This window comes from Vulpes vulpes, chromosome 8, assembly GCF_048418805.1.
Source record: "Vulpes vulpes isolate BD-2025 chromosome 8, VulVul3, whole genome shotgun sequence".
Classification (NCBI taxonomy): domain Eukaryota; kingdom Metazoa; phylum Chordata; class Mammalia; order Carnivora; family Canidae; genus Vulpes; species Vulpes vulpes.
The window spans coordinates 98,992,323-99,003,939 of NC_132787.1; the positions used below are offsets into that span (position 1 = coordinate 98,992,323).

General features: G+C 37.6%; 1 pseudogene; it reads left to right on the top strand.

Annotated features, from left to right (window-relative positions):
- The first annotated feature begins 6,663 nt into the window (after positions 1-6,663).
- Positions 6,664-7,495, top strand: LOC112932128 (keratin, type II cytoskeletal 8 pseudogene; annotated as a pseudogene).
- Positions 7,496-11,617: the final 4,122 nt, after the last annotated feature.

The window sequence follows — 11,617 nt, forward strand, 5'->3', positions numbered from 1 at the left end:
TGGAATGCTAACAGGTTGTGTTTCTCAGGACAGAGCAATAATCTCTAAAGTCCAGGTGTCCAAAGACTCCTTTGTACAAATAACACTTCAAAGGACAGTTTCAATAACATAACACAGAAGAGACTACACTTTTTAACATATATTTCATAGGAGTACAAGATCAACATTTCTCTAGATGTTGTTTTTTATAAACATTTTATCAGAAGTAGTTGTGTGAAGTAGAATAATATGTGTATTTTTCTGCGACTATAGGGAGAGAAATATTTTATCCTTTCCATATTTCTGAGCTTTCTTATACCAGCATTTAGGAGTACATGCAATTTCAAATTTTAGCACTACAACCAAGAGGGAAGAGAAAAATTGGCCTAAGACAATTTAAAATGTCAAAAGGAAAAGGCACAGAGAATTTTTACAAAGAGAACCATGAGGCATCAAATGTTTTGCATGCACAATTCTTTCCTTTGTTAACCATAATCAACACTCCATCTTAAATTTGAATCTGTGTAGTCTCTCTTAAATATCTTATTGTAGCACAATACTTAGCATCCCAGTAAGCATATTTGTGATGCATCCTTTAAAGGCTGCATTGCTTGCAGCATTTTATAAGCAGTACTTCTCCATGTAAAAGAACACTATCCTGTTTATTTTATTTTGTATTTCTTAATTCCCTACAAGGTTACTAGCTGATATAAATAGATCCCCAATCCAGTGTGACTTGCCCATTTTCTTCTGTATGGGGCTTGATAATTCATGGATATGCTTTAAATGGGCAAGGATACGGTTGGAGGGCTCCTTACAAGGAGTGGACATATTTAGTCTTTGGTGACTAGGGTGAAATTCCCATTCTCTCACTGGAGAGACCAGGTTTAGAGAAGCAGTCCTGGTATTTCTCTGTTGTTTTAAAAGGTCGGTTGCGTTCTTGACCTCTCCAATAGAGCAGGTAACTCCAAAGAACATGTTGTTTTCTGACATCATTTTGCCTCAGCCCTTTCACAAGGAGGATGAAACTTTCCTGTGTAGATTCTTGGAGGCTAAAGCATTGCAAAGTTTTTAAGATCTCAAGTTTTATAAAGAAACAAAGTTGTGATATATTCTGCAAACATCATATTTTTACGGCAACATTGGATAGTTACTAATGCTGGTTTTCAAAAACAATTTCGTTGTTTCTATTACAAAAGAAGTTCAAAGACAACAGTCACTCCCCCTTTGTTTGGGGCTAAGTAGGAAACTACTAATTCTACAAACATGATTCTCCCTTGTATCATGCCCAGAATGTTTAGGAAAGGAAATATTCCCCTACAGAATGTAGACTGTCACCTCAGGCGAAAGACTCTGTCATCACAGAGATTTCTCTTTCAGTGCTATGTGCCATGGAGGGCCAACCCAGTATTTAGAAACATTTGAGAATGTGTTGTTGCTGTATCTTTGCCATAGAACTGAATACCGTAGCAGTAATTAGGTGCAGGTGTATACTTTTTATGTGATATAATTCCACACAGTTCTTGAAGATAAATTTTTTGTTCTTATACCTGATGCTCAATGATCAAATTAATAAGATCAGATGGGATGGTGAGTAGTTAGAAATTATTAGAGTACTCACTGAAACACACTGTTACTTTGGGTTTTAGTATTTGTAAATTGAAGCTTTTATACTGATAGGAGAGAGGAGATTAACAATCCTGATGAGCATTAAGGAGGACACATGATGATATGAGCACTGGGTGTTATACTAAATGTTAGCAAACTGAATTTAAATAAAATATAATATAAAGAAATACATAAGCAAAAAACAATCCAGTTCCTTTGTTGTGTGACAGTTCTCAATAAGGATATATTTTTCAATGAGTAGTCAAATCAGTTCTTGGTGAAGAAGGCAATAGAAAAGTAGTTGGGACTTAAACCTCTCTTCCTTTTTTCTTTCTTTTCCTTCCTTCCTTCCTTCCTTCCTCTTCTAGACAACAGGGAATGCCAAGGTGATATATGAAAACAAAGATAGGACTTGTTAGGGACAGGTAAAGTCAGAAGCATGGCATTCCTTTAATGAATATGTAGGTTGAATGCTCTTACCTTGGATAATGTTAGTCCTGGGTGGAGTAAGTCTGGAGTTTGGGGCAACTTTGATACAAGTGTTGTTGAATTTCTATTGTTAGGGTTAGTTTAGGATTGCCAGGTTTCTAAAGAGTCTCACACCTCTTTAAGTAGTTTTATATTGTTTGTTATCATGAGTCTGGACTCAAGTGAATAAAATGCAAATTAGTAGCAAGAACTCTATGCTAATAGGAGGCTTGAATCTAAGACAGTAGTTCCTGATACCTAACTACTAAATGTCAGCAGGATGTGATAAAACCTTTCAGTGAAATTCTAGTGATGTCTTCCTTTACTAATGCTCTGAGTGAGTTATGTCTTGGTGTGATAGCATTGTTTGTCCAGGGCTACTGGTAGATCTTCTTGTATTGTGAATGGAATATGTTCATATGACTCACTAGTGTTTTGCAGTAATAAAGCGTAACATTATCAAACACTTAAATGATTTCCCCATGAGTGGTCTCTGTGAAAGGAATCAGAAGCACCACAGAGGATTCATTAATAATTTATGTGGGAAGTTTCTAGTCTTCTGTTTACTGTTCTTAAGAACTTGGAGCAGGGCATCTGATTGCTTCAGTTCTGTTTCTGCACAAACTTTGGTCAGTTTATATTTTCAGGATTCATTTTAATAAATTCTGCTACACATGGATGTGGGGAATGAAGTCATGGATGAATCTAGGACTTCACACACTTCCTTTACAATCTATCTTTAAGCTGCATCCCCTGACAACTTTTAATAGCAAGTAATTCAACCATGGGACAAGGTCATTTAGAAGTCAGCCTTTTCATATTATAAAATATGCATATAGTTACTAAATTGTTTTCATGTGAACATTAAAAAATGTGAATAAAATCAATTACTTTCAAAGGGAAAGTTAAGTCTTCTTCTTTGATTTTAGAACTTTCTTACACTGAAGACCTGAAAAATAGGGCAGATTTCATAATACTTTTTGAGCAATGCTGGAAACATTTGGAGCATACTAATCATGCTAAATATTCTTAACATCCCTCTTTGTTTTTATGTCTGTACACATGAATTACAGGAGTAAGATGAGGGAGTAAATTCTTTAGTACTTCTAAAGTGGAAGAGAAGTGCCAAAGATAATCTATATGTGAAAGTCACCCTGAGTGCATTAGCTTTAAAAATCAATGCTATAAAGATCATACACAGACTCACACACATAATTAAAGACTATATTATGTGTATTATAATCCTACATGTTATATATAAATATATATTATAATTATAATCTTTAATTTTCTCTATTATTGATACGTTTTATGCATATATATATTCAAAATAGTGACCTGATTTTGAACGACAAATCCAAATCAATTGACAAAGTAGAACTGTTAGTCGTTAAAGATAAAAACTTCTGAGAATAGAGACTAGCCACTGCTCTAGCTGCATAGTTAGAGGAGACACATTTTCTAACAACCAAGCAGGAGCAAAGATTCCTCTGTGAAGCTAGTGATACATTGAGATCTCTCGACCCCGTGTGGAATGTAAAAAACTTAAAATATTTCAGCTCCTTTATTTTATTTTATTTTTTAAAAAAAATTTTTTTTAAATTTATTTATGATAGTCGCACAGAGAGAGAGAGGCAGAGACACAGGCAGAGGGAGAAGCAGGCTCCATGCACCAGAAGCCCGATGTGGGACTCGATCCCGGGTCTCCAGGATCGTGCCCTGGGCCAAAGGCAGGCGCCAAACCGCTGCGACACCCAGGGATCCCTCCTTTATTTTTTAGAAAAATTTTAAAGAGTTTCAGCTCCTTTAGAACTGAGTAGTCCTCATTGTTTTTACAATTGCTATTTAGTCTTGAGCTACCATCAATGCACAATAAGGGCCAGAGTGAATGTTAGCAAAGCATTGAGAGTTAAGAGAAACACTCTGGCAAAGGGTTCTGCTAGCTGGACAACCTGCTCAGAAGGAAAAGAGGAAATCTTGCTAATTCATTTGTAATCATTTATTAATTCCTAGCCATAAACCAATTTTATTTCCTTAGAACTACAGGTTATTAGACAAAATTTTCAAAATTAACTTTAATATAACTTGAATTACATACACATATACAATAGAATCACATCAAATGCTATATTTAAATGATATTGTTTGATCTTCAACACAATTACTTCATCAAGCACCTTGTAAGAATACATTTGTCATGCTTTAATTTTGCCATCTTAGCTTGAGTGCTATGAAGAATGAACATGTTCATACATGGCAAAGAATACACATAGGGATTGCATGGTAGCTCTTTGTACTCACCCTTTGTCTCATGTTTACTTTTTGGTTCCTTTGTACTTGTATCTTTTAAATTTATTTCCACTGTTTTGTTTTGTTTTGTTTTGTTTTCAGACCCTGATTTTCTTTTCATTTTTTTAAAGGATTTATTTATTTAAGAGAGTGAGAGCACGCTTGAGCAGGGTGCAGGGGAGGGGCAGAGAGAGAGAGAGAAAAGCAGGCTCCCTGCTGAGCGCTGAATGTGCTTTGAGTCAGGGATAGTAAATTAAGACAGAAGGTGAATGATGAAGAATTCAATATGCTGAGTTACATGATTGGGAATGATGAATGACATTGGGCCCAGAGGCAGGGGAGTCCATAATGGAAGCCATAGACTAAAATGAAGGGTGCATGAAGGCATATGGTGGGGGTGAGGTTGTAGCAGTGAGAGGGTCCAGAATAAAAAGGATCTTGTTTCTTATACAAGAGCAATCATTATCAAGCTAAATGTCTTTAAAGGTCATTTCAAATGTGGAAAAAAACCAAAGTTTGCATTTTAGTTGAATTATAATTAGCCAGAGTCAACTTTATTTGACTCTCAGCTCATTGAATTATGTTTTTTTCTTTCCAGAAAAGGAGAGAAAAAATAGTGAGATAATTGACAAACTAAACAACCAGCACATTTCATAAACTAACAGTGCTTTCTACAATAAATATGCCTTATGAGTCATGCAATTCTCTAAACATATTTACAAATTTTTGATAATAGCACAAGCCTTGAGGTTAAAGGGTTCCATACCAGATGGGTAAATACAGGCTTTGTATAAACACAATTTGATATCAAGGGAATCATGTTTTATTTTGACTATCAGTAAGACACAACAGAAAATATCTATAATCTATGATAAACATGCTTGAATTTAATCTCACTCCAAACATTTGCCTCAACTAAAGTTTCTTTTTGTTAAATCATTGCATCTTAAATATTCTGTTATCAGAGAACTTTCTCAACAAAAAGTAAAGCAAATTTCAGCACAGTACCTGAATTAACAAAGCATTATTAGCTCTAAGGAGATGATTCCCTTTCTGGGCAAACTTGTGGTCTATTATTCATGTTTAATCAAGACTGAGTAAGAAGAGACTTATATTTTTAAAAAAATAAATATTTACAGTGAACTTACAAAGCATAGTGATAGCATAAACATCTGTGAAGCTATCCCCCTGTGATATTGTGATTTGTAAGCAATAAATACTTAGTTTTCTTCCCCATTTCTGAAAAATCCTTAGATTTCCCAAGTGATGAGAGTGATAAAGTAATTTTTAATGTTAATGAGGTGAATTTTGTTCTTTTGGTTGTTAAAAAAAGATTTTATTTATTTATTCATGAAAGACACAGAGAGGGAGAGGCAGAGACACAGGAAGAGAGAGAAGCAGGCTCCATGTCGGGATCCCAATGTGGGGACTTGATCCTGGAACTCCAGGATCACTCCCTGAGCTGAAGGTAGGTGCTTAACCGCGGAGCCACTCAGGCATCCCATGAGGTGAATTTTGGATCATATATAAGGATCAGGGCTGGTTTCCAGGAGAACCAACCATGTAATTAGAGGGTTGGAACTTTTAGTTCCACCCTAGACCTCTGGGGAGGGGAAGGGAGCTGGAGATTGAATCAATTTCCAATGGCCAATGATTTTATCAATCAAGCCCCATGTAATGATACTTCCATAAAAACTCCTAAGAGCTGGAATCAGGGAGTTTCTAGGTTGGTAAACATCTGGATATTCAGAATAGTGTGCGCAGAGAGGGTATGGAAGCTCCATGCCCTTTCCCCATGCCTCACCCTATCCATCTCTTCCATCTGGCTGTTCTGAGTTACATTCTTTTATAAAAAACTAGTGATCTAGTTAGTAAAATGTTTCTCTGAGTTCTATGAGCCATTCTAGGAGATTAATCCAACCCACGGAGAAAGTTGTGGGCACCTCCAAACTGTAGCCAGTTGGCCAGCTGGTGTCCAGAGAATTGTTTGTTGTTGGAGTTGGAGAACTCCTTTTCATCACTCACCCTTCTCCCCCCATCCTCTCCCCCTCCCATGTTGGAATTGGTACTTGAGCCTAAAAGACCTTCCAATTTATGGAGGAGAACATCACCAATATATTTTGAGGCTATTCATATATTTAATTCCAATACATCACTTGTTCTTTAACTGAATAACTACTACCCTAATTTTAAAAAAATTCTCATGTTTTAAAAAATAATGTATTATGGCACCTAGAAGCAGCTCCTCATGCTCCTTCTGGAACCTCTGTCAGGTTGAGCCTCCTCACCTCCACTCCAGCCTCCATGGCAGCCTCCACCATGTCCATCAGGGTGACCCAGAAGTCCTACAAGAGGTCCACCTCTGGCCCCCGGGGCCAGCAGCTGCTCCTACAAGAGCGGGCCCAGCTCCCGCATCAGCTACTCTGCCTTATCCCAGGTGGGTAGCTTCCAGGGTGGCATGAGTGTGGTCAGGGGCAACCGCGGATCGGGGGTATGGGGGCATTATGGCTGTCTCAGTGAACCAGAGCCTGCTGAGTCCCTTAAGCTGGAGTTGAACCCCAACATCCAGGCAGTGCGCACCCAGGAGAAGGAGCAGATCAAGAGCCTCAACAGTTTGCCTCCTTCATTGACAAGGTCAGACACCTGGAGCAGCAGAACAAAATCCTGGAGACCCTGTGGGGCCTCCTGTAGCAGCAGAAAACCACTTGGAACAACATAGACAACATGTTTGAGAGCTACATCAACAACCTCCAGAGGCAGCTGGACACCCTGAGGCAGGAGAAGCTGAAGCTGGAAGTGGAGCTTGGCAACATGCAGAAGCTCAGGGAGGACTTCAAGAATAAATACGAGGGTGAGATCAAGGAGCTTGCAGACATGGAGAATGAGTGTGTCCTCATTAAGAAGGATGTGGACGAAGCTTACATGAACAAGATAGAACTGGAGTCCCTCCTGGAAGGGCTGGCCGACGAGATCAACTTCTTAAGGCAGCTGTATGAAGAGGAGATCCGTGAGCTGCAGTCCCAGATCTGGGACACGCGTGGTGCTGTCCACGGACAACAGCCGCTCCTTGGACCTGGATGGCACCATCGCCCAGGTCAAGGCCCAGTATGAGGACATCGCTGGCAGTGGCACGAGTACCAGGAGCTCATGAACATCAAGCTGGCCCTGGACATTGAGATCCCACTGACCATAAGCTGCTGGAGGGCGAGGAGAGCCGGCTGGAGTCTGGGATGCAGAACATGAGCATCCATACGAAGACTACCAGCAGCTACTCAGGTGGCCTGAACTTGGCGTATGGGGGCCTCCCAAGCCCTGGCCTCAACTATGGCCAGAGCTCCTTCCAGTCCATTGGCCCTGGTGGTTCCTTCAGCTGCGGCAGCTCCTCCAAGGCCGTGGTTGTGAAGGAGATCAAGACTCAGATGGGAAGCTGGTGTTAGTTGTCTGGCGTCCAGCCCAAGTGAACAGCCACCATGGGCCCTCCCAGCCTCCTTGCTCTTGTTGTCCCCATAAAGCCTTTGGGGGAAGGAGATGTGCAGGGGAGCCTTGAGTACAAGAGACCCACCTAAGGCTCAGCTCCAGTCCTCAGCCTACCCTTAGGTGGAGTCTACTGTCCTGGGCACCCCATCTTGTCCATGCCCCCAACCAAAAGCCAAATCAAGTGTCTTTTCCCAAATAAAGCCTCTGATAGTGCTGGCTGCCAGTCCAAAAATAAAACACATTAAAAAAATAATGTATTATGTAATTATCTTTAAGTAATTGTTTGATTTTGTTAAATTTTATAAAAATATTAGTTAACTTTTCATATTACTTCTTTTTATTCTACAGGTTGATGTATAAAGCCACAGTTTATTCATTTCATTAGAATAAAATATTTCATGGTATGGATATCAATATTTTTCTAGCTTTGGTTAGTGAAGCTAAGTTAAATGTCTTGCTATTCTATACGATGAAGTTATGAAAATTCTGATATGTCTCCTACAGCACATGTAGAGAATTATCTCTATGATATTCCTAGTTGAGTCATAGGTATGTATATTTTCAACTCTATCAGATAATATCAAATTATTTTCCAAAGTATTTTAAATAACCAGTTTATATTCTTGACTGCAGTGTATGAGTATTCCTATTGCTCTACATCTTTGCCAACAAATTTTACTTTTGACTAATTGATAGGTGTGCAATATCTTATTATGCCTTTAATTTATATTTCCTTGAAAAAATTATATTTCTTTGACCGCTAAAGAGACTAAACAACTTTCTATTATTTACTGACCATTCACATTTCCTCTATAGGAAAGGCTTGTTATTTTATTTATTTATTTATTTATTTATTTATTTATTTATTCATTTTTGCCAATTTTTCTACTACGATGTTTATCTTTTTCTTATCTATTCATAGCATTTATTTTAAAAATACATTTATGATGTTAAGCCTTCCTTAATTACATGTTATAAATATCTTCTCATATTTTGTGGTTAGTCTTCTCACTTGTTATGTTTTTTGATGAATAGAAATTTTAAAATTTATTTATGTGTTCATTGATTCACTGATTTTTTTAAGATATTCATTTAATAAGCATTTACTGAATATGGAGTACCTTGGAAAACAAAACAAATTCCTGCTCTTGTTGAGTTTCTTCAATAAAGGAAGGCAAACAACAAACAGTACACTAACTACATTATAGAATATGTTTGAAGCTAGTAAGTATAATAAGAAAAAATAGAGTAAAGAGATTGGAAGTTGGAGGGGATATCAGTAGTCCTCATTGAGAAAGTGACTTTTAAGCAAAGATTTGCAGAAGGTAGGACATTAACCGTGAGGTAACTGGAGGAATACCATTCCTGGTTGAGGGAAATAATTTAAAGGTCTTAAGTTATGTTCAAGGAAAAAGAAAGAGACCAACGTGGCTGGAGTAGGGTAAATGAGGGATAGAGGAGTAGAGTGGGTCAGAAAGGTAAGAATGCACAGAATGGGTGAGGCCACTTTTAGGCCACTGTATAGGCTCCAACTTTTATTCTGATTAATATTGGACTAATAAATTGCAATGGACCTGGTTGCTATAACCCTGGCAGGAGATTATAGTGCTTGGATCAGTGGTAGCAGTGTAAGTGATGAGAGAGCATCAGATTATAGATTTCTTTTTGTGAAGAATTTATTTTTAAAAAGGAACTTGCATAAGGAATGAGAGGAGAAAAATCAAGAGTAATTCTGAAGATGATTCCAGGATTTTTGACTTGAGCAATTTGAAGGATTGATGCATTAATTTATATGTTTTATGTGACAGGTTTTAGGGGAAATTTCAAGAGTTCATTTTGGACATGCTAAGTTTGAGATGGTTATGAGGTTTTCAGTGGGTAGGTAGTTTTATATGTGAGAATGGAGTTTAAGAGAGCAATTTGAGCTGGAGATATAAATTTGGGAGTTGTTGGCAAAAAGTGATACTTAAAGCTATTAAAAGTTATGGAACCACTAAAGGAATGAGTATAGAGAGAAGAGAGAAGACTGCAAAAGTCTGAATTCTTGGGCACAAGGTTAAAAGGTCAAGGAGATAGCAGACTTGTAGAAGAGCCATTAGTAAAATATGAGGAAATTCAATAGAATATAATGAAAGAAATAACAAATAAAGGAACGAGCGATCAACTGTGGCAAACAGTGTTGATAAGCCAAAATGAAGAATGAAGATTGACCATTGTGCTTATCAATGTGGAAGTCAATGGTGATTTTGACGAAATGTTTCAGCAGAATGGTAAGATAAAAAGATAGGAAGAGGTGGTCAGAGAAATGCATACAATTGAGATTATGAAAAGGCTACAAATCTTAGTAATAAATTCCAAGACATGATGATGGAAAAAGTGTGGCTGAGATATGAAAGATATGATCCTTTCTTTTTATAGTTTCTCATGATCTTTTGTCTAGTGATTCAATGACCACTGATGATCACCGTATAGTCATTATTTAATTAAGGCTTACAAAACGATGATATATTGCATCTATTATTCCTTCTTCATTTATTAAATGGAATGTTTCTTTGAAAGTGTATTAACTGGGATCCCTGGGTGGCGCAGCGGTTTAGCGCCTGCCTTTGGCCCAGGGTGCGATCCTGGAGACCCGGGATCGAATCCCACGTCGGGCTCCCGGTACATGGAGCCTGCTTCTCCCTCTGCCTGTGTCTCTGCCTCTCTCTCTCTCTCTGTGTGTGACTATCATAAATAAATAAAAATTAAAAAAAAAAAGAAAGTGTATTAACTATTTGGTTATCTTGATGTGCAATTCACATTCTGGAATAAATGCTTGATTCTTTTATTTAATGGCTGAAAGTATAATGTGTTTGTTGCCTAGAATCCTTCTTAGGTGGCCTATGAATTCTTGTTTAAATATTATGAACTGGGATCCCTGGGTGGCGCAGTGGTTTGGCGCCTGCCTTTGGCCCAGGGCGCGATCCTGGAGACCAGGGATCGAATCCCACGTCAGGCTCCTGGTGCATGGAGCCTGCTTCTCCCTCTGCCTATGTCTCTGCCTCTCTCTCATCTTTCTCTGTGTGACTATCATAAATAAATAAATTAAAAAGAAATTTAAAAAAAAGAAATCATATAAATATTATGAACTGATGCATTTTAACTATTTGATATTTCCATTGCAGTTATTTTTATTTTTATTTTTTTTGTGAAATTTTCCCATCTCTGGCCAATGCTGGGCCTCCTCAGTTGTTTCTTGAATCTTTTTGACATGGCCACAGTAGTCTTTAATAGCTTCATTGCTTTCTGATATGACAGTGTTTTAAGATCAACATTGATATTTTCTTTCCCAGTAATAATTACAAATCATAATCTTTTGGTAATTGTAAACATTTATTATTCTACATATCCACATTTAAAATCTTTCTGAACTTTTAAAAATGATTACTTTCAATTGTGATGCTTTGTCTTCTTGCGTGTCTTATAGCTTTTCATACTTCAAATTTGGAAATTTACTTATGTGACTTTTGTTGCTTGGATTGATACTGTGTTTCTCTGAAGGACACTTGCCTTTGGTGATGCTACAGATTTGGGTTCATTATATTTTATTCAAGCAAATAGTGTGAATTTGAGCCATCAACTTACATGAGGAACCAGATCATGGTTATGGTTACTCAGGGTGAATGATTTTATTTCTTCTCAGAGTGATGACTAAGACAAGGAGGCAATTTTGCTTTCTCTTCTCTTCTCTTCTCTTCTCTTCTCTTCTCTTCTCTTCTCTTCTCTTCTCTTCTCTTCTCTTCTTCTCTTCTCTTCT